We start from the raw sequence: 26,346 nt of genomic DNA, 5'->3' as shown, positions 1-26,346 counted from the left end.
ATCACCTAAATGTCACATTAAGGGAGGGGACACTTGAGAATCCTGACTTATTTGATAATAAATGAATTTACGACAGATTGTGTTTTCTAAACGTTTCGGCATTGTGAAAATGTTGGTTTTTGCTTCCGAATGGAAGCATTGTAATCGTGCTATTTTCACATTCTCTAATTTTGACTGGAAATGATGTAGAATGGTCTGAAACGTAAAAATACGAAGTTTGGCGACCATGTCTGTCGGTGTCAATGTCCATCGCCACCTTTCCGGTGGTCAATTTTTGGAAAATTGAGTAATTAATTGGCTAAGCTTATTCCAAAAAATCTGAAATTTTGTCAGATTATAAAACTTAACAAGGACTCACTGTGTGCAAAAGTTCAGCCCGATCGATCAAATAGTTTTTGAGAAAAAGCTATTCGTTTTTAAATCATTTTTCGCTAATATCTTCGAAGCTAGTCAACCGATTTCAATTTTTTTTTTCAAAATATTCGTTTCGATGCCTTCTATCCGAATCCATCAAAACATATATACCCCTTCATACAAAGTTTGCGAGATATTTCCGTTTTTCTGTTTTTTCATAAAAATCCTTGTAATCACTCTAGCTTGTGCAAAAATTGAGATATCAACTTGAAATTTGTATAAAATCTTCCTCTCATGATAACAATAATTCCTATTGAAAATGAGCTCAATCGCATAGGTAGTTTCCGAGATATTCGACTTTCTCTGAAAACCTTTTATATGTAATAACTTAAAAACTACGCAACCGATTTCAATTTTTTTTTGTCAAAATATTTTTTTTATGCCTTCTATCCGAATGCCTTCTATCCCATTTGGAAGCTTACTAACAATGGAATTGGTAGAAATGAAAGAAAGAAGAAGAGTTATAACACATAACGGTCAGATGGCTTCGGCCAAAACGGCTCGAACCCCTGCTTGTTTACTTTTTTAACATTGTCGCCTTACATAAAATGTTGAAACAACTTACGCAGACAATTTTTTCCTTAATTGGGGACGCTTAATAACAAGACGCCCTCTATGAATGGCTGCGTTAAGGGTGCACATCTACGATACACAAGCAACTGGGGGCATATGTGAGCGCGTGTGTATACCTCTTTGACGGCCATATTGGCAAAAAACAGTGCCCTCAACGATATTTCCTGTTCCCAATAGGAAATTCATATGAAGACGCAATACGCATGACAACATCAAAGTGGCTTCGAATGAATTGGAACTGAAGTCTCTATCGACGATCATTCTCACCCACTATTTATCTTCCCACGTTATAATGACTTCTGACTCCACGTTATAATGACACGTTATAATGACTTGATCGATTCCAATAATAATACATCTTCTGTTAGTTTGACTGTTTCATACTCAAGTGAGCTAGGGAAAGATCTGACTTATCATGGTTCTAGTGGAGTTTGGTACAAAAAAGTGACTACGCGTTCCATGTAAAGTTGGACCCCCGTGAATTGACAAAGTAATTGTTTTCCGGTTTCGATAATTTCTTCTTTAGTTACGAAAATCGTACGAATGTTAGGAAGACTTATTTAGGCCCAACCATAGAAGTCCTCAAACCTCAAGATCTGATTCGTGTAGGAATGTTGGAGTCTAGCTCATGCTGCTGAACGGTTGAATGTTTCCACCCGTTCGCAGGAGTTTTCACCATGATAAATGACAAAGAATCGTTAGAGCAAATTCAATCGTGAGGATATAACAATAGAAATTTTTTGTCACAACAATTAAGCTTTTTTCGACGATTCGAAGCTTTTATTCGAAAGCTAGTTTGTTCTCCGCGCTCGTTCAATAATATCCATTGATTTTACTCCCATTTTAAAAATCTAAGTTCTGTTCATAATTATAATTATCACAACAGGTGAGCAATAATAACAAATGATCTGATTTATCAATTTTTCTACATTTTCCGAAGAAAAGAAAATCATGAATTTAACAGAGAAAAATTGCAAATTGATGTCCTTCGGTGAAAATTTTGGTAAAATTAAAGCGGTTGTTTCGGCAGGGCGTGCGTAAAGTTCACGAACATGCGTAAAGTGAATTTCGAGTGTGTAAAGCGAGGTTTGACACACTCTTGCACAAAAACAACAACTTTACCCCCATTACCGTTACGAACAGTGAACTTGGCAGGTACCCCAAAAAATAGTATGTGTTACACGTGCGTATGAAAGAGTGGAACTTTACGCACTAGCAACACAATATACAATTTTCTTGTCACTCTTGTCGTAAGGCAGTGTTTTAGGCGCGTGTGCTGCGGCGTGCCGCAGGCCTCTAACTCATATTTGCCCGTTTATTTGATATTCCAGTTGAACCAACCGGAATTGCTGCAAATTATGCCAACTACATTTATGATGATGATGAAGACATCGATGAACTGCTGAAGCAGATCGAAGACAGTGATTATGAAGACGAGGACTGCGATTATGAAGTTGCATCGCCACCGACCAAACCTAAAAAACTCAAGATCGTGACACCAAATCTCACTGCGATTTTAGACAGAGCCAAAGTGAGCAATCGTATGGCTGCACGAGTGATAGCAGCAATCCTCATAATACTTGGTATATCTTTAGATGATGTCCATCTGAGCCCGGAAACTCTTCGTCGCAATCGGAAAAAACAGCGCAAGTCGATGGCTGCTCAGATAAAAGATAATTTCAAACATAGATCGTCTTCGGCCAAGGCAGTTCACTGGGATGGCAAACAAATGTCAGCGCCGGAAGATAAATTCAAGAAAATAGATCGGCTCCCAGTTCTTGCGTCAGGTGATGACTGGAATCAATTGCTTGGTGTTCCGGGACTTGAAAAGGGAACCGGAGAATTGCAGGCAAAAGCGATCTATGATTGCTTGAAGGAATGGGACATTATTGATGACATATGCTCCATGGTATTCGATACCACGGCGAGCAATACAGGCAGCATAAGTGGTGCCTGTATTCTGCTTGAAAAATTACTCGGGAGAAAACTGTTATACCTAGCATGCCGTCATCATATTTTTGAACTTCTTCTGAAAATTGCATTCGAAACATCAATCGGGAGTACGTCTGGGCCTGAAGTTTCGATATTCAAACGCTTTCAAGGGGACTGGAAAAGCATTGAGAAGGAAAAATTTTCACCGGGAGTGCACGATGCCAAAGTCAAAGAGGTACTGCATTGTCATACGCTGGATGCCCTTGCATTTGCTGAAGAACACTTAAAGGTCAGTGGCAACACATTACCCACACGGGAATAATTCACACTCACTTTTTCTCCTTCTATCACACTAACATTCAGTAACATCAAGTTTAATTATATCTATTTTTCCAATTCACAGAATAAAAATATCCGTAACGACTACAGGGAGTTGTTGGAATTGATCGTTATGTTTCTCGAAGGGAATCTGATGAAAGGGAACCGTTTTCGAGCTCTTGGGCCCATGCATCATGCTAGATGGATGTCCAAAGCGATTTATTCGCTCAAGATCTTCTTGTTCCGGGATCAATTTCATCTGACAGCCCAAGAAACATCTGGTCTACGAGATGTTTGTATTTTCATAGTTTTGTTATATCAGAGAGCGTGGTTCACGTGTTCAAATCCAGTCACAGCCCCAAACAATGATTGGATTCTGCTGAAGGATTTATCAACAAATGCTGGGATTGGTGGCTGCATTTCCCCAAAAATTCAGAAAGCAGTATTCGAGAAATTTAGTAACCACCTTTGGTACTTGTCGGAGGAATTGATTGCTTTGGCTTTTTTCGACGATCATGTGAGTAACGACGTTAAGAGAAAAATGTGTCAGGCCATCAAATCTCGTTCTCCTCTCAATGATGGTAGGGAGCCCAGGAAAATAGGAATCAAGGATCAGAAAAAGATTCACGAGTTGAGTTTAGATTCATTTGTAACTCAAAATACGATGAAATTTTTCGAGATTCTGAAAATCGATTCTAGTTTCCTGGATAGTGATCCATCCACATGGGACGAGAGAGATGATTTCACCACAGCGTTGAAAGTTGTCGGTTCTCTGCATGTTACAAATGACATAGCTGAGAGAAGTGTTGCTCTCATGAGTGAGTATAATGATTTACTCACGAAAGATGAGAGCAGCAAACAACATGCAATGTCAGTTGTCAAAAAACTGCGAGAATTATCGTCGAAATGTACGAAAGAAAGCATGGCACTATCATTGGAAAGTTTTTTAAATAATGAACCAACGGAATATAGATAAGAAAATTTGCACCAAATTACTAAACAAATATACCTACATTTCAATATACCCTATTCATGAATTATTGTACCTGATAATTCAAAAGAGAAAATTTCCTCTTCAGAATAGAAAAAAAATATCTTGGATATCTTCACCTACTATTCAGTTAAAAAGCTCAACTTAGAGGCATTTTTCTTGCGTTGAATATGCAAAATTTTTTTTAGATACTTGATGAGATGTATCAATTATTTTCTTATTAATCGGGAAATTTGTCACTACTCGATCTAATATGTTACAACTTCAAAAGGGTTATGTTGTCAGTTACTTGAATTTTGTACGCAAAGCGGCTCATTCAATGTTTTTAATTAAATCATGAATTGATTCTTTCTTCATAAAAATGATGATCTGTAGAATTCATCACACATTGAACACCGGCCATAACAAATGAATTATCAATTAGTATATTATTCAAACTAATTCACAATTCATCGCGAAAGGACGCCCACGAATAATACTAATTCTCCAATACCTGTAGTCGTGATAATATGGAAATTGTCAACGCGAAGTTGACAACACAGGTTTTCAAATCAAGCAATCGTATTGTGAGAGTCAATACCAGGATAATCATCTCTACAATAATTAGTGTTGACCTAGCAATATGCATCGTTCGATCAACAAAGAGACCTCAACGATACGCAATATTAATGCGATTACTATCCCATTTTCTCTCAGTGCGCTGAATTCATCAAAAAACTACTCATCTTCCGAGTAGAATAAATTATTAACGATGATATGAATGATCAAAATTGTTGCCATATGTCATTGGTCGTGTTTTGGAGTTCATTGTCGATTCTTTTTAAATGTTTCCCGTTGATTTATACTAATAATTCCTTTGTGGGGAATCCCTCACAGGGAATTGCTCTGAAAAATTAGGAGCTTAGAATTTTTGTCTTAGGATAAGGTCAATAAGCTGTAATTTAGCACTATGCAATATATGGGACTCATATGACTACCTCTTTTATTATTATTTGAACAATTCCAAAATTCTGTGCAAACTTTAATAAATTAAAAATTTACATCGTTTCAATTGAATTTTTACTTCTAGTTGATATTTCCTGAAAATCCCAGTGAATCAACTTCGGTCCAAATTAAGCTATTTCAATGAATGAAGCTTGCTTAGAATCGCTATGCAATGAGGAATCTAAATATATAGGTTTAATGTGAAAATTCATAAAAATGAAAAAAAAAATCCTACGAAGAACAAAAGGGTCTGCTGTGATTTATTGAGGGCAATAAAAGACTGGGTCCGTTCGAGAAAAGGTCTGGCCGGTCGGTCAGCCTTCTCCGTTTCAGTATATGGGCCTCATAAGCACACCACATAATCTGAGCACCTGATGCTGCCTCGAAATTGGACAATTTTGTTTTGCATTTTTCATTGCTTCAAAATGGAGCAAAATATTGTATTTTTTCAAGAAGATACGAAGATAATTGGAAAATCATTCAACGAAATCCCACAGGAATCAGTCAACTTTGAACAGCCGTACAGGGTCTCCGAAAATCCCTATATTCAGCGTAATTCATGCTATTTTATTCAATTATAAATGAGTTGGAAAATTCAAAAGAATATTATTTTCATTCTTCGATGCACTGCGAAGAGTTTTGTGGTAATTGAAAATAACTATGGGAACAATTTTCCGACATAATGATGTTTTTAAACTCTATCACCTCTTTCACATGCATATCATCATAAGAAACTTCTAAAGATCTGCGGGACTTCACAAAACGTTTTTAAAAATCAGAAAAAATTCTCATCTCTCTTTTTTGATGAACTATCAGATGCAGATTTAGGAAAAGTGAAATTCAAAAATCTTCATAAAATGAGAAATCCTAATGTTGGTTTGGGGTAAAAAACGTCTAAAATGACTGAAATAGGGTTCCAAAAATAATTAAAAAAATAAAGATGAGTAATTTGTTGCAATTCAACCCCTTGAGTTGGTTAATTGCAATAAATACGAAAAAATTATTGATAGCGTGAGAAGGCTCGATAGGGGAATGCCGTGGGATGGCGGCAGTGTCGACTTCTTGAATGGGTCGGTCAAGTCGGCAGCGTTTGGCGGGAGAATGTTGCTGAATTTGAAATGTTATAATTTGAAATGTTATAACCAGGACCCGGAACTTCACCCGATTACGATTGTCAGTAACAATTGAATGATTGTTGATAACAATGGTAATCACATGAAGTTCGGGGCCCTGGTAATAATACAAATACTAATATTTCGGATTTTTACTATGACCCTTATCTATGACCGTCATCGTGATCATTATTTTTTACCCTCATCCTGACCCTTATTTTTGACATTCATTGTAATTACTATTTTTGACCCTCATTATGAACCTCATTGTAAACCATATTTTTAACCCTCATTTTTGACACTCATTCTAACCCTTATTTTTGACCCTTGTTATGTCCAGAAATATTTTCGAATTTATTATTAATTAATTAATTANCTCATTTTTGACACTCATCCTAACCCTTATTTTTGACCCTTGTTATGTCCAGAAATATTTTCGAATTTATTATTAATTAATTAATTAATTTCATTTGCAATTATTTACATAAATCGGGAATGCAAATGAAAATCACGCCACGTTAAGCTAAACCGAAGCATGAGACAATTTCACAATTCCATTTCAAAATTCGCGCAACCCTAAGAACCCTATAATCAGCAAATTTTTACATTTTTTTATCGCCTCTTGACAGCAACTGAAATCCACGTAGAATCACTAAAAGAAAAAGAAACAAAAGTTGGAGTAAATGACCTCTCAATATCGTTGCCAACCGGCCACGTATTGATGAAGTTGCAATTTCCAAACTCTACCCCCACTTCTTTTAATTACAAAAATCGCGACCGAACTACCTTCCGTTTTTTGGGAAGAAGTCAGTCGTTCTCCACGCCCTAGAACATCTTGAAACCATTAGCTGCAATCCGCGAAATTGATCTTTCAATTTTAACCCCATAATAAAAGATATAATTTTCTTTTGGTGACCTTACGGAAAAGAGGTGATATAGTTAAAAATTGAATTGGGCAAACCGTAGCGTTAAATCGAAATTAGTGTTTTGTGAAGCGAAAAAGACAATAACTTATTGGAAACGTACTCATAAAAATAAACTAAACATTCGGAAGTGGATGAAGACAACCTCAAGAGACATTAAAAACCGTTCATAATTATAGTTATCACAGCAACCGCTGGATAAGCTGATTTGACGCGGCAAGTTTCATAAAACAGAGGTAAATTGAAGAATCCACAAACCTAAAATTCAAGGTGTATAAAAAACTAATTAGTGAGAAACAGAAAATATAGAATTCTCAAACAAATCTTAAAATCAATTAAAATACAGAAACCTTCCAGAAATCGGAAAATATTAAAAATCAGAATCAGAAACAGTCGAATCAACATAAATTTATATTCGAACTCAACATTTGTTGAAATAATAGACAGTTTTCGCGTTGTATCACATCAGGGACAATATTGAATAAATTAATATCGGGTTTAAAAAACAATCAGAGTGAGTATTATAAATTTTGGCAAACCCAATTCCTGCATCCAAAATTCCTTTATAATTAAATCCCAAAGAAATAAATATTTTAATCTCTTCCAGAAAAGGTAAAGTAAAATAAAATCTTAGCGTCGTCCTATAATAAAAAAATAAAAATTCAAAACGATACGAGTCATCCACTCTTCGTTTTGTTATAATTCCAATTCGTTAGTCACGGAAAATCTGAGTAATTACAAAAATTCCCATAGTTGCCTCCGACGCTTAGCAACGTCTCCGGACATAACAACCCTCACTCTGACCATTATTCGTGACCCTTATTATAAACCTTATTTTTGAGCCTCACGCTGACAACTATTTTTGACCCTCATCATGAACCTCATTATGACCCTTATTTTTTCCCTCTCCCTGACCCTTATTTTTTACTCTCTCTCGGACCCATGTTTTTGACCTTCATTCTGATTAGTATTTTTGACCTTCATTCAGACCCTTATTTTTGAGCCACATTATGACACTAATTTTTACCCTCATCCTTACCCTTACTTTTGACCCTTATTATGACCCTCATTTGTAGAATTCATTGTAACTAGTATTTTTGACATTCATTGTAACTAGTATTTTTGACATTCATTGTAACTAGCATTTTTGACCCTCATTATGAACCTCATTATGACCGTTATTTTTTACCCTCTCTCTGACCCTTATTTTTGACCCTCGTTCGGACCCTTATCTTTGACTCCCAATATGAAGCTTATTTTTGACCCTCACTCTGATTAGTATTTTTGACCCTCATCATTTTGACCCGCATTATGACCCTTATTTTTGACACTCATTGTAACTACCATTTTTTACCCACATTATGACCCAAATTTTTAACACTCATTTCTGACCCTTATTTTTGACCCTCACTCTGACCATTATTTGTGACCCTTATTATAAACCTTATTTTTGAGCCTCACACTGACAACTATTTTTGACCCTCAATCCAGACCCTCATTCTAACTAGTATTTTTGACCCTCATTATGAACCTTACTTTTGACCCTTACCCTGACTACTATTTTTGACTCTCACCTTGATCATTATTTTTTAGCCTGATTCTGACCCTTATTTTTGACCCTCATTCTAATTACACGGAGAAGAGCCATGGGAAAGAGTCCCATGTCAAATTTACGACTTGTATGTATTCCTAAAATTTAGGAGGCATTACTATGCTATGGTAATGATTCCTATGGGGTATGGTATTATATACTATGGGCCATGGTGAGTCTCTCGATAGGAATGAAGCCTATGAACATAGGAGAAATTACTATATTGAATAGTACCCTCTACCATGTTACAGGGTAGAGTGTACTATTAATTATGGTAAAGGGACTGAAAAGACGTTGAAGGCTATCATACCCTAGGTGGTATGATAGCTGCATTAAAAAATCAGAAAAATAAATGATAAAAAATATGGAAAAAATAACTGACACAAAAACACAATTCTTGAGAAAAAGCCGAAGCATAAAAAACCCAGATATATTTACTTTGATACAAGATTTAAACGATTAACTGCGAATGACGGTATCACACACACACACACATGCATCCACACACCAATGTTTGTCTAGGAACGCATAGGGGAACTGTCAACTGAATATGTAGACACACACGCGCACTGATAAATAACGATAGGATAAATCCCACACTAAATGTTTAGGTGGAATAATTTATGATTGCGCAATTTGATAATCACGACTTTGATATCGTGGCTTCGGTGCCACGTGTGACACGAAATCGTTGGATTTCGTGTCTTAGATTCAGATTTTTGATTGATAGCTTTTAGGTTTTTTCGTCACTATAGTTTGTGAACGAAAACGATTGATTGATCGATGGTTCCTTTCGGATGATTATTTTTGTCGATTATGACAACGGTAAAGTCAGGATGACTTGTCAAATGATTGACTTGCACTTGCAAACGAAACACATTTGTAGTGTCGGTTAGACTCTGACATCATCGAGCGTCCCCGCATGCTCGGACCCGCCAGACTGGCGCATGGTGGCGCCGCCACCCTTTGTCACCAACATACCAAGCGCGGTTATATTTAAATACATGTGTTACGATGGAACAGGGACCCATAGTCGTTTGGTAAAGTTTACCATAGTTTATAGGAGAGATTACCATGCACTATGGTAACATGACCTATATTATATGGTAAAACGTGAAAAAGTCATAAAATGTCACGAATATAAAAGATAATGATCACTAAACTATATCATGATAATGATGAGTATAATGAGAAATTTCAAGTGGGCTATATATTTATAAAAAAAATTCTTCTCATATACCTTTTCGGGTCTTTACGATTTGTTCCCTTCCCACCCCCCAACCCCCTGTACAGCATTCGCCGAAGGATAAGGGAAAACCTCATTTGAGGGAAAAACCTGCCCAGGTACAGTCGTCTCTTGCGAGACTCCCGCTCGACAATGAAACCGTGAGATTGAGAGTGTTACAAATTTTGGCCTCCCCAGCCGGGAATCGAACCCGGGTCTTCCGCATGCCAATCCCACACTCCAACCACACAGCCACCGCCGTCGGTGATATATATTCATATTTAACGTATTTGGTTTCGACGCTGTTTTAATAATTACAGAGTATTTTCTTATAATGTGGGATTCTTTCCTATCAATAATCATCAACATACCTAGATTAATCATATCGAATATCGTAAGGATCATATTTAACAATAACATATTTATATCAGTATTTTAATATCAGAATATACATATCTACAGAATAGTGGGATTTTTTTGCCCCAAATTTTACCTAATCATTGGCAGAAGTTTTGGCATTACGGTGCTATAAAAATTATTAAAAAATTCAAATGTGAGTAATTAAACTCAACAACTTTGCGTGAGAATTTAGACCCAACGTTTCGGAACGTATTGCTTTCCATTCCCGGAGGTAGCTATATACGATAAGATACAAAATTTCATTTGTCGAAATGTCAATGTCGACCACCTCTTATCATTTATATCAATTTCATAGGATTGAAAATGTCTTTCAAAGGAGTATTCTTGTAATTGTTGAGTAACAAGAATAACTTGATTATTTGGCTCTAGGATTACGATATTGATCAAATGTAATTGAGGACCAGCCTCGGTCGGCATCATCAATATTACGTTTTCCCTGATATTATGTCCCAAATAATTGAGAGAGCTTACTATTGCAATATCTCCAGATCGATTGGACGGGAGAACTGGCAGAAAATGACGATAATTTGGATCTAATTCTAATCTCTTGTTAAGAGCTGGACCAGGGAGAAAAGGTGGTGGTAAAGACTTGTTGATGAATAACCGATAATTCAATTTTAATTGTGCCTTGATGGCTATTTTTAGTATTTTCTACGATATCGAGAAAAGGGGAGATTACCATGTATAAATAGTACTGATTACCATCCACATGGTAATCTCTCCTCTAATAATGGTTGTCGTTGCTATATTGTATAGTAATGCCTACCATGTTCGAATGGTATTGATTACCATACAACATAGTACGCTTTATTGTTGAACATAGTAAAAATTACTATTGAGATTGACTTAGAAGAAACCCTTTTACCGTAATTTATGGTAACCTCTACCATATAAAAGTAACCCATACCATTCACTTTTCTCCGTGTAGTATTTTTGATCCGAATTCTGACTATTATGTTTGACCCTCATTGTGAACCTTATTATGAGCCTTATTTTTAACCCTCTCTTTGACCCTTATTTTTTACCCCCATCCTGATCCTTATTTTTGACACTCATCCTGACCCTAATTGTGAACCTTATTTTTGACCCTCATTCTGACCCTCATTTTTTACCTTTATTATGACTTTTATTTTTGACCCTTATTCTAACCAGTATTTTTGAACCTCATTCTGAATAGTATTTTTGACCCTCATTCTGAACTTTATTTCTGACCCTTATTTTTGACCCTCATTATGAGCCTAATTATTGACCCGAATTCTGACTACTGTCATTGACCCTCATTATGACCGTTCTTTTTGACCCTCTCTCTGACCCTTATTTTTGACCCTCGTTCGGACCCTTATCTTTAACCCCCATTATGAAGCTTATTTTTGACCCTCATCCTGATCTTCATGTCTGACCCTTATTTTTGACACACATTCTGACCCTTACTTTTGAGACTCATTCTGACCAATATTTTTGACCCTCATTATCACCCTTATTCTTACCCTTACTGTTGACCCAAATTCTGACCTTTTTCCTTACCCTCATTATGATCATTATTTTAATTAACACATGCCCTTCTCCACAATTAGTGCCTGAAAAGGAATTTTTCCAAGAACGTGTTTCATTGTATAACTACAGTTTTATTTTGAAAAATCAGTTCATTACACTATAAACTGAGAGTTCAATGCATGATTGACGCAGGGAAACTTCGTACAAAAATAATGGAAGAACGAAAATACAAAATTGGTATTTCTCAATATATTATCGAACGTAGATTACGTATTATATGGTAAGCGATACCAACAAGACCTGAATAAATTCAAGCATAACTTTTTACATAAAATTACCTAGTTACCACAGACACTTCTATAAGGGCCGGTTCGTCCAAGTTCCTTTTGCGTTAAAGCCCCTTTACACTAAACGACGATTTGTCTAATCCGCCGTTTGCCTAAAGGATGGTTGAAAAGGGCGGTAATGCCATCTAAGTGAAACTACGTGAACTACGTTCTACTGACGTTGCTGATAGCTTTTTAGGTAGGGTGAATAAAAAATAATAATACGTAAAATATAAACATAATCACTTGTAGATGTCATAGTCTATAATCACTTGTAGATGTCATAGATTGTTTCGAAACTAGGAGCACTCATTCCCATATTGAATAAATTTAGCTTCATTATTTTCAATATCGAGAATAAGAATAAAACATTAGTAAGCATAGAATTTGCATTTTTCCTCGGCGTTAACTTTAAAGGAAAGAGATTCATTATTTTATTAATTTAATTATAGAGTTTGCCCGCAAAAAATTGTCATGACAGCAAGAAAAACAGGAAAAAGAAGAAATTTTACAGATGACGAGTCTAAATTTTTGATCCAGTTAGTGTCAGCCGAGGCTGGTATCATTGAAAGTAAAGAGAGTAATAAGTTCTCAGTTCACAACAAAAATGCTGCCTGGGATCGAATTTGTGATTTATTTAACAAACTGACTCCAGAGAAAGATGTTGAGCCGAGGTCGGTCGATCAACTCCGCCACCGATGGGATAATCTCAAGTCTCATGCACGAAAGTACATGGCAGAACGCAGGCAACAGAGGTATGTTACTGGAGGGGGACCGAGGACTTTTCACGAGAACTACCTCCTGGATCAAGTTGCAGCAATCATAGGACCATCTGCTACAGGATATGATAATCGTTATGATGGAGATTTGAAAAAGTCATCTGGACCAAAAATAACAAAAGTAGATGATTCGACACTCGTAAATTTCATCGATCTCCTGGAGGATGACAATGAAAATGAGGGTCATAGTCACGTCGAAAAGTTTGAAGACGTATTCCAATACATGAAAAAGATGTCATTCATCCCTGGAAGCAATGGGAAAAGTCCGCTGCGAAACGTCCCATAAGCGCGCCCTTACAATCTACTTTGGGAAAAGTTCCGGGGAAACTGGTCCCGTTTACTTCAGTAAATAAAAGCGATGAATCAGTCTCAAAGTCTGAAGTCACTACTGTAACTCACTCTCCAAAAACTCGGGTTGCCATAGGGAAGATCCATCAAGAACAATTCGACCCAGAGCAGATTGAAATATCTGGCAGTATGGAGAGGTGTACGTCTCAGTCCACACCACTAAAGGAACTCTCGATAAACACGGAGGAACCTATTCTGGATGCAAATGTGCCATCAATATCCGAAGTCCGTCTCGAGGAGGACAGTTTTGAGATAAAAGAAGAAGAGAAGTCTGAGTTCGATAATTCTTGTGAGGGGAGAATAAAAAGTGAAGATTTTCTAGATAGTGGAACAAACAACAAAGAAAATAGTAAACAGAAGAACCAGTGCTCACGATCAAATTATTTTAAAAATCTCCCTTCTATATATATTAATCCAATGAATGTTCTGCCGTCCGTTGCTGACCAAAAAGCTCTCCTTGAACTCGAAATCCTTAAAGTACAACTAAAAAAAGAGAAACTGCACTGTGAAATATTAGACTTACAAAAGGAAAACATGCTGTCAACTCGTGGATCGCCAAAGGTAGCTCCCCCTGATGAATAATTTTTTGAGTCTTTTTGAGCAGTTACTATAGTTGATATCAAGTTACTAGAGTTAATGTCAATCTACGAATGATATCGTGGAGTCTTCGGAAGGATAGTTTTTCATTTTATTTCTTGTTGGAAGATTCTTTATCCATTATCATTATTAATCTTAGATACCACTTGAAATGTGTGAAAAAAATGAAGACTGAACTTTAGTATTCATGTACGAGGTAATTTAAACATACAAGACGTGATATTTCACACTTACGTTAAGATATACCACGTTGTGTTAAAATATGTCGAAAAGAATCCAAAGAGGAGACATCTAATGAAAAATATCTAGATATAGGATAAATACTGATGTTGATAGATGAAAAGAAGTTTATGCCCAAAGTTCGAATATTAAGAATTTATGAATAGAGATTTATCATATGTAAGATTAAGAGTTGTTTATATTCCATGTACTTGTTTGATTTTGTGAATTGTTTACTGGCAAATAAAAAAGTTTTCATACAACGTACAGGGGTGTTGGATAACCATTTTTTTTAAATTTAGTTCTATTTCTTCATTTCTGCCACTGGAGTCGTCGTTCTCTTCAGTTTTTTTCTTCTCATGGGATACTGAGGATTATTCTTGAAGACTATTTTTGGTTTATTGTTGTGGTCCTCAGCCTTTGGAACTTTCTCCTCTCCTTTTCGGTTTTATCCATTCACTTAGATTCCTTCTTTCTTCCGCCATCTCTGCTGTCGGCATTAGAGGTATACTCTTCATCTTGAAAGGAGTCAGCCGTCGCCAGAAAAACAATTTTTCTTTGAATCCTTCCTAGGCTTTGCTCGTTTCTTTTCTGCTTAATTTTCTGTGGATTCATCCTTAGATTTTCCACTTGCTGGTCCAAATTACTTGATCCCTTCTGTGTATTCTTCCTTTAATTTTTCAGTCTTCGTTTTCTTTTCAGATTCCTCCTCGGGTGTCATCCCCATCTCCCCAGCTTTCTTACCTATCTCAGTAACCGCAATTCTAAAATGGTCCTCCTTGATCTTCTTTCTGGCACTACTCAACCGCAGTATCGAGGCTGGGACGTCTCATGGACTCAAAATTTTCACTAATCGCAGGATTGCAAGTATACTCATCAGCGACATGTCTCTCTTATCCTGATTGATGTTGAAGTCCTTGTCAATACTCTTCTTCTTCTCAGAATCATTGAAATGCTCTCACTCCTTGGCCTCAGTTGTCACTCTAGTCAGATTGACATCAGGTTGAGCATCTTGATTAGAATCCCCAAAATCGTTGTTGAACATTTTCTCTCGCCTTCTCCTGTTCATCACCCATGGCTTATTCAAAGTGATGAAGTCGGAAAGCTCTCTACTCTTCCATCTCGATGGTGGTGAAGTTTCAAATGTTAGTTCATCCGTCTCTGGCGAAGTTTACACAGGAGATTTTGCCGAATCTGAGTCGGATCGAGGGCTGATGGATATAGATGAATCCTCTCTCGAGGGAGCAGAGATAGCCGGCTGCTGCTCTGAAGGAATAACCGATGAATGGGGTGCCAGAGTGCTCCACGAAGCCACCGGCTTGTGTTAGTCTACAGTTGACTCGTATCATTCCTTGAGTTCCTTCTCAGTGGGCGCTGACTCGATGGAAGTTTCCTCCTCCTGATTAAACACGGGGCCCACCTTGTGGTAGCGAGACCTTGTAGAAGGGCCCAGGGAGACCACGAACAACATCGGACGACTATCTTTGTGCTATAGGAAACGACGCAGAACTGTGGATATGGGGAGCTGTTAGTCGAAAGTCTTTCCGTGGAGCTGAGAAAAAGGGCGCGAAAATCTTGAGGTTCTAGCACCCTCGAGGCATGAAGCACTTGATTTTCTTGAAAATAATAATTACGTTGCTTGAGAGGAAGATCACTGAGGATTTGTCCATTACCTGCTGGTGGAAAATATCTAACGAATCCGGTTCAGACTAATTCGAAAGTAGGATGTGGAATTCTTTTTCCATCAGAGAGAGGCGCATCATCGTTTTGATGAAACTTTAACGTCACCTCAATCTTCCCTGTAGCAGAGTGGAAGACAACGTAAAGGGACACCACGAATCCAGTGTGGTGACCAACATCAAGTGACTGAACCAGTAACCAGTGACCAAGACTGAACCAGTAAGGTTGGCTGTCTCCCAGTCTTTCCTTTCGGGGTAGCACCTTCTTCAGCATGTCCTTCCTGTGGTTAGTATTGAAGAACTTTGAGACCTTCTCCAGATCCACCTCCTTGAACCCCTGAAATCTGTGAAGAATTTTGTTCTTCATGAACATTCGGAATCTCCAAGTTCCACAAACTTCTGGGAGTTGACCATCCCCATGTTGTGGAGATCTGCTCAACTTTTCCCGTTTTCTGCTTCTTGAAGTGAAGAGCTCGGCCCGTTAGCTTCAGACGACCTAGTGGCGTTGCGCCCTTAATCTCTGCGATGATATCAGGATACTTCAAAAAGTTCATCTCGAACGAAAAACTCATCGGAAACCCTGTGAACCCACATTTCCTTCATGAAACAATTTGGCTTCAGTTTTTTGGAAACAAAATTACCGATTGATCTTCTCCATACCGTCGCTTTCCTGAGATGAATGTTGTAGTTATTAAATACATATCCCAATGTTTATAAGGGCCATTTCGCCAAATATCTTACACTATCTGGCCTCAAAATTTTCGCCATTTTTTTTTGGTTCTTCCCATTATTATGTGTAGAACAGAAGATTTCCCGGTTAGCAGAGAACCCGCGGCTTTATTAGAGGCGCTCCGCGTGGTTCAACGTTTTTGACTCGAAATTCGGCGGTCTTAAAATTCAAAACAGTTTTTGATGGGAAATTTTCAGAATATTTCAAAAATAGTGTTCATTTGGTTCCCCCACTTCAACTTCATGGTGAAATTCTAAAAATAAAACTTCAAACGTTGATTTGAGCCTCTTCTCCATTTCTTTCCCTAAATCTAATATTTTTCTCGAAAAATTCAGAAAATTTCCGATCGAAATCATTTTTGAAAAATGTACGCTCGTATGCCACACAGCCAGAAAGAAAGTGAAAAATAAACCATGAATACTTCGAAAATCGTTTTTTTCATGGTTTCATCTCGTAATTACATTTTTTAATCCTTACATAGTTATTTTTATTCATGAAATTTGCTTTTTCATTCTTTATCAACGTCATACAATGCAGAGACCATGAAAAATCGATTTTCGAAGTATTCATGTTTTGTTTTTCATTTTCTTTGCGGCTGTGCGGCACACGAGCACACCTTTTCCAAGGATGATTTCGATCGGAAATTTTCCGAATTTGCCGAAAAAAATATCAGATTTAGGGAAACAAATGGGGAACAGGTTCAAATCAACGTTTGAAGTTTTCTTTTTAGATTTTCACTATGAAGTTGGAGTGGGAGAACAAAATGACAATCATTTTTGAAAAATTCAGAACATTTCCGATCAAAAAGTATGTTTTGAATTTTTTTTAACCATTCTTTTAGCACGTTAAATAAGACTGGCGAATTTCGAGTCAAAAATGTTGAATCATGCGGAGCACCCCTATTAAAGCCGCGGGGTCTCTGCTAGCCAGGAAATCTTTTTTTCTATACATAATCATTGGGAAAAAACGAAAAAAAAATTGTCGAAAATTTAGAAGCCAGATCTCGTACGATATTTGGCGGAATGGCCCATATAAAAATAACAATGTATATCAGTCACCGCAGCCTCCTCGCCCTCACCAAGTCAAGAAATCTTGGAAAATGGGTTTTTCTATTCATCATGGTGGTCATAGGAAAAATAAGCCTGGCAACAATCAGTTATCCATCACAATCCAGCCAATATCAATCATATATAAGCCTACAACAGGTAAATGAGGCATTTGATCATCATAAGAGGAAGGTCAGTAAATTCAATGGGCATGTGACGAAAAGAAACATTAAAAGATTATTACAACTACAAAAATACATCCGAAAGACAAAAGAAAAACAGTTCTATGAAATCTAACATAATCTATTGGAATTCTATTACAAACAAATTTTCCCTGGATGACGTTAAATTTTTCTAGTGAATTTTCCTTTATGTGGGGGGATATCAACACTCATAACTGGTATATAAATCATACTGAAATCTTTTGAAGTCCTTACAGGCTTCAAATTTTGAGAAATGTCATCAAACCCGGCAATCCTATGAACTTATTATGGAATTAGTGAATTTTTTAATGAAAAATGGAGGAATTCTTCGAAATCTTTTGAACTTTCATTGCTAATTTATTCCAAAATATTGTAAAGTATGCGTCCACTTAATAATGAATGACAGTTTATTAAATGAATTGGGATGAAGAGAATAATAATAAAAACATACAAAAAAGTGATACATCCGTGGACTGAGAACAAAGACAAAAGAATAATGAAAAAGGAGACGATTGTACATGAAAATTGAGAGGGAGAAAAAGAATAAATACGCAGCAAAATATAGAGGAAAAATTTTCTACCTCCAACTAGGACTATTTTTACGATCCTCTGATGCCACAGTTTCTAAAATCTTTGAAATTTCAAAATTTCCAAATTAAGTGTACATTGGCTTGCGGTGATTACCCCCACATAATCTAGATGTCGAGATTCAATATTCAAAAATTAAATTAAATAGCAGATATGGTCTCACTAATACCAACTCAATAATCTTACCTGTGAAAATATTGATCAGTTAGTTGGCGTCTCGCGTCACCTCTATTCGGGTCAATTTGAAAACTATAGTGAAAATTCCTAGTGTATGCGTCCACATCAGCAACTCTGCATCCTACAAAGCGGAAAAATTTTCGGCGTGCAATATTATGAAGTACTCCTGATGCTACAATGGCTGTAAGCGTACTCTCGATATATTTGAATCGTGATCCAGAAATAAACTGCCACTGCCTTGCCCACGTACCGAAGAGACGTTCAATGTGATTACGCGTCCTAATCTGGGCTTCGTTGTAAAGGCATTCTGGACCGGTTATTGGATTTCTGAGTGGCGTCATGAGGTACGGCAATGAGGGATAGCCAGCGTCGCCCAACAATAATGAATCTCCATACATCCCCACGTTAAAATCATTTTTGAGCCTAGACTGGTTGAATATTGTCGCGTCGTGAGCTGACCCAGGCCATCTTGCTACAATATCTATGATCTCTAAATGTGCATTGCACACTGTTTGGACATTGATTGAAAAGTAATTTTCTCTGTTTCTGAACAATTCTCCGTCACGTCCCCCTAAATGGGAAGAATGAAAATTTATCATGAAGACCCGCGATAATGTCGATAGTGATTTAAGGCGATACCAAAGTGAAACTTGAAAATTTTTGACTGATGAGAACAGCCATTGAGGGACTATTGGTCTTTCAAGGAGAACTAGAAGAATAGAATAGAATAGAAAAAGTGCGGCTGGTCACTTAAAGCGCCCAGAGTCACCTAAATCATACGATCTTTTGTAACTTCCGCCTTAGTTTCGGTCAGTCACACAGCCCCAGCCCTGTGTTTCTCACTAGGCTAATAAGGCTGGTGACAGCCGCTTGTTGTAAGTCCTCTGGTTTCAGGAAAGCCTGGCCCCAGATTTTATAGCGACGGAGTGCTAATAGGGGGCATTCACATAAAATGTGGATGACGCCCTCCTTATCGCCTCCGCACAGTCTGCAGTCTTCTTGTTCTGCAAGTTTCATCTTGAACAGATGAGCTCTGAGAGCTGTATGACCCGTAAGGAGCCCTACTGCTACCCTCAGATCCCCTCTGTGCAACTCCAGAAGCTTTCTGGTCCTAACTCTTAGTTGCCCTCTCATAAGCAGTTTCGCTTGTCTGCAGGTCGCAACTTTCTCCCAACGCCTGACATGATCCCGCTGGAAATGATCTTTAATAAGAGTTTTTCCCACTGCGAAGGGCATGCCAAGCAGGCCGTGTGAGGGCACACTTTCTGTACCCTCCTTGGCCAGCTTATCTGCCTCTTCATTACCCAGAATCCCATGGTGACCTGGCACCCAGGTTACGGTGACCCGGTTGTTTTTACCCAGTGTGTCCAATGCCTGCATGCATTCCCACACCACCTGTGACTCTGTAGTGGGTTTTTCCAGGGCGTGTATCGCCGCCTGGCTGTCACTGCAGATGAATATTTTCATCTTTTTTGTGTCTCTCGCGTTCAGATACTCTGCACACTTAAGTATGCCCAGCATCTCTGCTTGAAAGACGGTTGAATGATGGCCCAGCGGAAAACTCTCTCCGAAGCCATCTTTCAGACGGTAGATGCCTGCCCCAAAACTTTCATTGAAGCCAGAGCCGTCCGTAAACCAGTAGTCCTCTCTTGGTCCTGGTTTACGTTTCGAGTCTAGCCACTCCTGTCTGGGTGGTATACTCGTTCTGAAAGTTTTCCTGATCTGATACTTCCTAGGAATCCTATCCGTCTTACCTATGAAGGGTCGATCATTGATTAGGCTAAGCCTTGTATGGCCTTGGCCCGTCATCTTCCATTCTAGTTGGCACCTTAGTCTATATGCAGTTGTGGTAGCACAACTCACAACCCTAAGGTCGAGGGGTGGGATACTGAGTGCTATTTCTAGCGCCTCAGTAGGTGTCGATTTCATGGCTCCTGTTGCAGCCCTCAGGAAGGTTCCCTGTAGGCTTTTCAACAGGTTCCTTGTTTCCGTCTTACTCACCCTCGGCCACCAAATGACCGCAGCGTATAACAGTCTCGGAAGTAGAACAATTTGGTAGAGCCAGAGCATCATTTTAGGATTGAGTCCCCATGTCCTGCCCACAGCTCTCCTGCATGCCCACATAGAGGCAAACACTTTATTTCTCTGAGTACAGATATGTTCTTTCCAGCTGAGTTTATTATCCAGGAGGACACCCAGATATTTCACTCTGCTGGTGTAGTTAATCTCCGAGCCATTTAGCTTCAGAGGTTGGATCTTTTCCAGTTTATAATTTCTGGTGAAAACCAGGATTGTTGTTTTGGCTGGATTTACCGATAGGCCAGTTACCCTGCACCAGTCCTCAATGATATTGAAGGCTGTTGCCATCAGGTCCCTTAGCACCCTCAGAAATCCGCCTTTCACAACAACTGCCACATCATCGGCGAAACCGATGACGTGGAAGCCGGCCTCACTTAGTTGATTTAGAAGTCCATCTACAACCAGGTTCCATAGCAGGGGCGAGAGAACTCCCCCCTGCGGACAGCCCCTAGTCGGACGTCCCTCCACACATGCCCTCCCATGTCCTGCCGACAGTCTTCTGCTTTTCAGCATGTTTTGTGTCCAAGCAATGATAGTCTTGGACACCTGTCGTTCTTCCATGGCTTTTTCTATAGCCGGATTCGAAGTGCTATCAAAAGCCCCCTCAATATCCAGAAAGGCGCCTATGGCAAAACCCTTGACCGCCAGTTGTCCCTCAATCAGTCCCACCAGGTGATGTAAGGCGGTATCTGTTGATCTTCCCTCTCTGTATGCATATTGACAGGGGGAGAGGGGTCTGTCAGCCAAGGGCCCGGCCTTGATGTGTCTATCCACCAGCCTCTCCAGGGTCTTCAGGATGAAGGATGTGAGGCTTATAGGACGGAAGTCTTTTGGTTTTATATAACCGGTTTTTCCCGGCTTGGGAATGAATACTATCCTAGTCTCATTCCACACACTAGGGACATGTTTCAGGGCTATACTAGCTCTGAGTATCTTGGTTAGGGGTCCCGTGATAGTCTCTATCCCTTCCTGTAATAGGGCTGGGTAGATCCCGTCTGGTCCCGGTGCCTTGAAGGGTTCAAAGGTTTTGATGGCCCACTTGACCCCCCAGGGCTGCACTACTTTATTTGCCAATGCCCAATCATGGGTTTCGTAGACATCCCTCTGATTTTGCATTGTTTCTTTATCTCTCTCCTGGGCCTGTATGAAGCCTGGAAAGTGGGTGTTCATTAGGAGTTTCAGAGTCTCTCCCATGGTTTCCGTGTGGCTGCCATCTGGTGCCTGTAGGCTCCCTAGATATGGAGTCTTGTTTGTTCCAAGGATTTTTGCCAGCCTAGAGGTCTCCGATTGACTCTCCACATTGCTTGTGAAAGCCCTCCAGCAGTCCTCTTTGGCTGCCTTTATTGCCTTGTTGTAATCTGCGAGCAAGCCTCTGTAAGTTTTCCATGCGTCTTCCTTACGGGGGCCCGCTCTCATGTTCTTAGCTTTGTTAAAAGCTTTTCTAGCTTTGCCCCTCAGCCCACCGAGCCTCTCTGACCACCAAGGAGTCTCAGTGGGCTGCCCTTTCGGGATAAGCTTGCAGTTTGTCTCGAAGGAGTCCATGATGGCCTGGTTTAGGGCAATCGAAGCCTCCTCCAGCTGCTTTTTGTTGTTAAATCTGAGGATGATATCCCTGAGATTGTCAGATAGACTCTCTCGGTAATTTCCCCAGTTTGTTCGTCTTGGGTTTCTCACCCATTCCGTTTCTTTCACTGTGTGGATGGACATTCTTATGGTTTGATGATCGGACGCTGAGAGGTCCTTTGAGACCCTCCAGTCCCCAATCATGTCTGCCACTCTATCCGTCCCCAGAGTGATATCTATGACCTCCTGTCGTCTCCGATCTATGAAGGTAGGTTCTGACCCCCTATTAAGGATGTTTAGACCGGCCCCCATTATGAATTCCTGGAGGCTTTCCCCCCTGCCGTTAATGCCGGTGCTCCCCCATGCTACATGGTGCGAGTTGGCATCACAACCTAGCAGGAGTTCAAGTCCCCTTTCCTTCACATGGTTGCATAGGTCCTTTACTTTTTTCGAAGGAGGTGGTTCAGCCGAGTCATAGGGCATGTAAACTGACCCTACAACCAGGCTCATTTCCTCGCCTTGTCCCAGGCCCAGATCCACTTGTGCCACAGCCAGGTCTCCCTCACTAGCCTGTGAACAGAAGAAAGAGTCTAGTCCTTTAATAACAATGCAAGATCTAATTTTCTCCTGAGTGTTTGCGTGATAGATTCTGCCACAACCACTGAGGCCCTTAATAGCATTGTCCACTATCCATGGTTCCTGGATCATTGCTATGACAGTCTGCATCCCAGCTAACAGCCTGACTAGAGTAGCCGAGGCTGCTTTGCTGTGGTGCAAATTTATCTGTACAATGTGCACCCGGGTTGCAGCCATAATGATGACTACTTTCCTGGTACCTCTATGTACCCTTCTTCTGACTTTCACCACGGTCTTTCGCAAGCAGCTTGACAGTAGCTTTTTGAATCCCGCAGTGCAGTCTGAAGTTGCAGGCTTTCAGAACAGAGAGTGATCGGTCGTCTATCAGCGCAACGAAGTGGGCACTTTTCGCGTCCCTACTCTCACTGCCCCGAGCGACAACCCACTCTCTGGCCTGCAGTCCTGCATTTTGTTTCTCAAGGAAGCACAGTGCTTCTTGAGCGGTTAGATCTGGGTCTTCCACGTGTAGTACAACCCTGTGCTTCTTGGGAAGCTCCGAGGCTGCGACCACACGTACAGTAAGTCCAGCTATTTTGTTTTCGGGGAAAAGGCTTTTCAGCCAATTTCCCGTTTCCTCATCAGTGCAGCACACCATTGCCACACCTTCTCTTTCCCAGACACCGTTGAAGGTGGGTGCTTTCACCCCGTCAGGTAACGCCAGAATGGCCCTCTTCAGGAGTTTCTTCACCTCCGTTACCTCTTCAGTGCCCAGTTTCTGATCCGGATATGACTCCGGCATAACTGCAAACTTGAATGAGCTCGTAGTGTTCTGAGCATATGTGCCCTGATCCTGCGTTCTCATTCTCTTTTCTTTCGGTCTGACTGAGGGGCTTGGCGTAGTACGCTCTGATGGAAGGCGTTTTATTGCCTTCCTCGTAGCCCCCTCCCCCCTTCCCTCATCGACCTTCGCTGCTGCATCCGTCAAGGTTGCAATCGCCCCCGAGGTTTGATGCAGCTTCGCTCTCTTGCGACGTCTTCTCTCGGCTCCACTCAGTCTGACCCGATTCACATCGGTACCAGACTGGTCAGCCTTGTCAGACTTCGTGTGTTCGCCATCGCTGGCCCCACCCGAAGTTGCTTTTTCAATATTAAGATTTTTTAAATTGGTTTCCATTTTAGTCCCACGAGTACCGCGGTTAAGCGTTTTCACCTGGTGCATTGCCGCGATTGCCCAGGGCTTGGCTTGTCTCGGGTGGGTTACACCCAAGACTACTCTCAGAGGTCGCCCAGGTTTCTGAGAGGCACCGTTAGTGACACAGCTCCCCCTGTGCCACGCATCCTTAGGCACGGTATGGCCGAGGCCATGGCTTACGCCGCTCACACACATGGATTGGGTGGACTCCTCTTAGCGACCGCGGGCAGCGGTAGTCCTTAAGACCTCCACCGCCCGCGACCGAGCCCCCTCACTACGACAAAGTGGGAACCCAGTAGAGGGGGCAAGGAGAACTAAAAAACTAAAAAAAGTTTTTGGCTCAACCCGTTTTGCCTATGTCGTTTTTTTGTTGTTTATTATTATTATTTGTTATAATTTTTTCTATTTACTCATTTTTTTCGTTTTTGCACGCCGTATATACAAATCATTGTTTCGAGTAGTTGATCGTTGAAGAGTAAATAAAATGTTTTTTACATTGACAGATAGAGAATTAAATACTCAAAACAATGTTTTATATATGGTATGCAAAGACAAAAAAAAAGTAAACCGAAAATTAATTTTTTGACGATGTATTTGAGATAATAAAAAAAATAGTTTTATTCTATGCAATCTAACAAACATTTGAAAAAAAAGTCCAAACCAAAAAAAAAATGTGGTGCGGGGAGCATTTAAAGCTAAATAAAATACGACAAACTATGTTTTCTCTCGACATACGGGCTAAAATAGGTTGGGTCCAAAATTTTCCTTAGGAAAGGGTGGGAAAAAAATGTCATTTTTTCTAATGTTCATAACTCGAGAACAAATTAATCAATTGAGGTCAGTCTAGGCCCATCACAAAGGGGAACAATTGTACTCTCCACGGGGCCCAAAAATATCTCATTTCATTGAAAATTAGATAGGTTGTTAACATGCAAAAAAAAGTCATGTGTCCATTTTGCCTCACTTGTCCCTACATTTCTCTAGGTACCCGATGATATATCAAGATTCACTCAATGGCAATTTTAATCAACCGACGACTTCAAAGTTTTACTTTGATACCACGTTAAAATTTATAACAGAGAGTAAATGTCAAATATCTTGCTCACCGAATGATCTAATTTGAAAATGTTTTCTATTAACACAGCCGACAACTCTGGGAAAACCTGACTTTACGAAAAAATCAGCCTGAGCTTGTCGGAGTTCTTCTTCAATCGTTGGAAATATAATATAACGATCATGCAGACGGGCAATGGCCTCAACTACCCGATGAATTATCGAATAGATAGTACACTTGGAGTATCCAACAACATCAGCGATAAGATTATAATAACTGTTTGTCGCCAAAAAACGGAGCGTTATCAGAAGCTGGGTACTTGCAGGAACAGGTTCATTCCTGAGAATAGAACAAATGAAACATAAGCAAATGATTGTTATTGCAGTGTTGCCTAAATTATTACTAGTTGTTTGATGAGATGCCTGGATCGGGGAATTAATTGTGCGGATGGATGAGTTGGAGTCGGATTACGGGGAGTGGGATGAGTAGAACCAAGAAATGAGCGGAACACGTGCACGTGGTCACAAATTCACTGTATTTGTCAAAGTTATATTCACAATAATTAAATGTCACTAAAGATTGAGTCACTGAGCAACCGTAATAATGAGCGGACCGATAATAATGAGCCGACTAATTCCTTGAATTGATAATAATTGAGCTGACACAATGAGTTAACCCGAGTCAGTAGAAAAGAGCAGTACAATAAAAGAAGTGTCTCTAACTCGATCCCGGAAACGAATGAGAGAGAGACACGGGCTTACAGGTGCCACGTGCCCTAATTCGATGGTCACATGACCTAATTTAATATAGATCATATGGTAATAAGGAGCTGTCCAGGACGTGGCGCCTCAGGTGTCCGAATTAACAACCCCCGGTCATCTGAGGTGAGCGCGTCAGGTGTGCGTGAGTGGGGAGAGAATGGATGAGCCTTGCGTGCGCTAGTGCGAGGGACCTGTCAGCTGACAGGATTTCCAACATTCTCCCCGGCCGTCGGCAACTGTAAAGTTGTTGACGCAACCATAATGAGTAGAGCCATGGTGAGCTGAAACAAAAAACAAAATTCAAAACGCTCTTTGGTGAGCTGTCGGAGCTTGTCACCCATGAGTGAGTCCGTGAGACCGTCCGGAAGGTGCGCTGGCTAGGCATGGCAGCATCCTAGACGTCGGGGGTCGTAAATCCCTTCTGCGTTGGCTGCTGTCATTCTCACGTTGAA

General features: G+C 39.8%; 1 protein-coding gene and 1 pseudogene across 1 annotated transcript in view; both read right to left on the bottom strand.

The window, feature by feature from the left end:
- LOC107043392 (peptide chain release factor 1-like, mitochondrial) overlaps nucleotides 1-26,346 on the bottom strand; it is a 61,253-nt gene that overhangs the window by 17,452 nt on the left and 17,455 nt on the right. The gene's annotated exons all lie outside the window — the stretch shown is intronic.
- Nucleotides 14,388-25,807, bottom strand: LOC107043398 (annotated as a pseudogene).

The sequence above is a fragment of the Diachasma alloeum genome, unplaced genomic scaffold (genome assembly GCF_001412515.2).
Source record: "Diachasma alloeum isolate Michigan unplaced genomic scaffold, Dall2.0 Dall_scaffold_00566, whole genome shotgun sequence".
NCBI classification, from domain to species: Eukaryota; Metazoa; Arthropoda; class Insecta; order Hymenoptera; family Braconidae; genus Diachasma; species Diachasma alloeum.
Note: the sequence above shows the minus strand (reverse complement) of the source record. Positions and strands in the feature narration are given on the sequence as shown.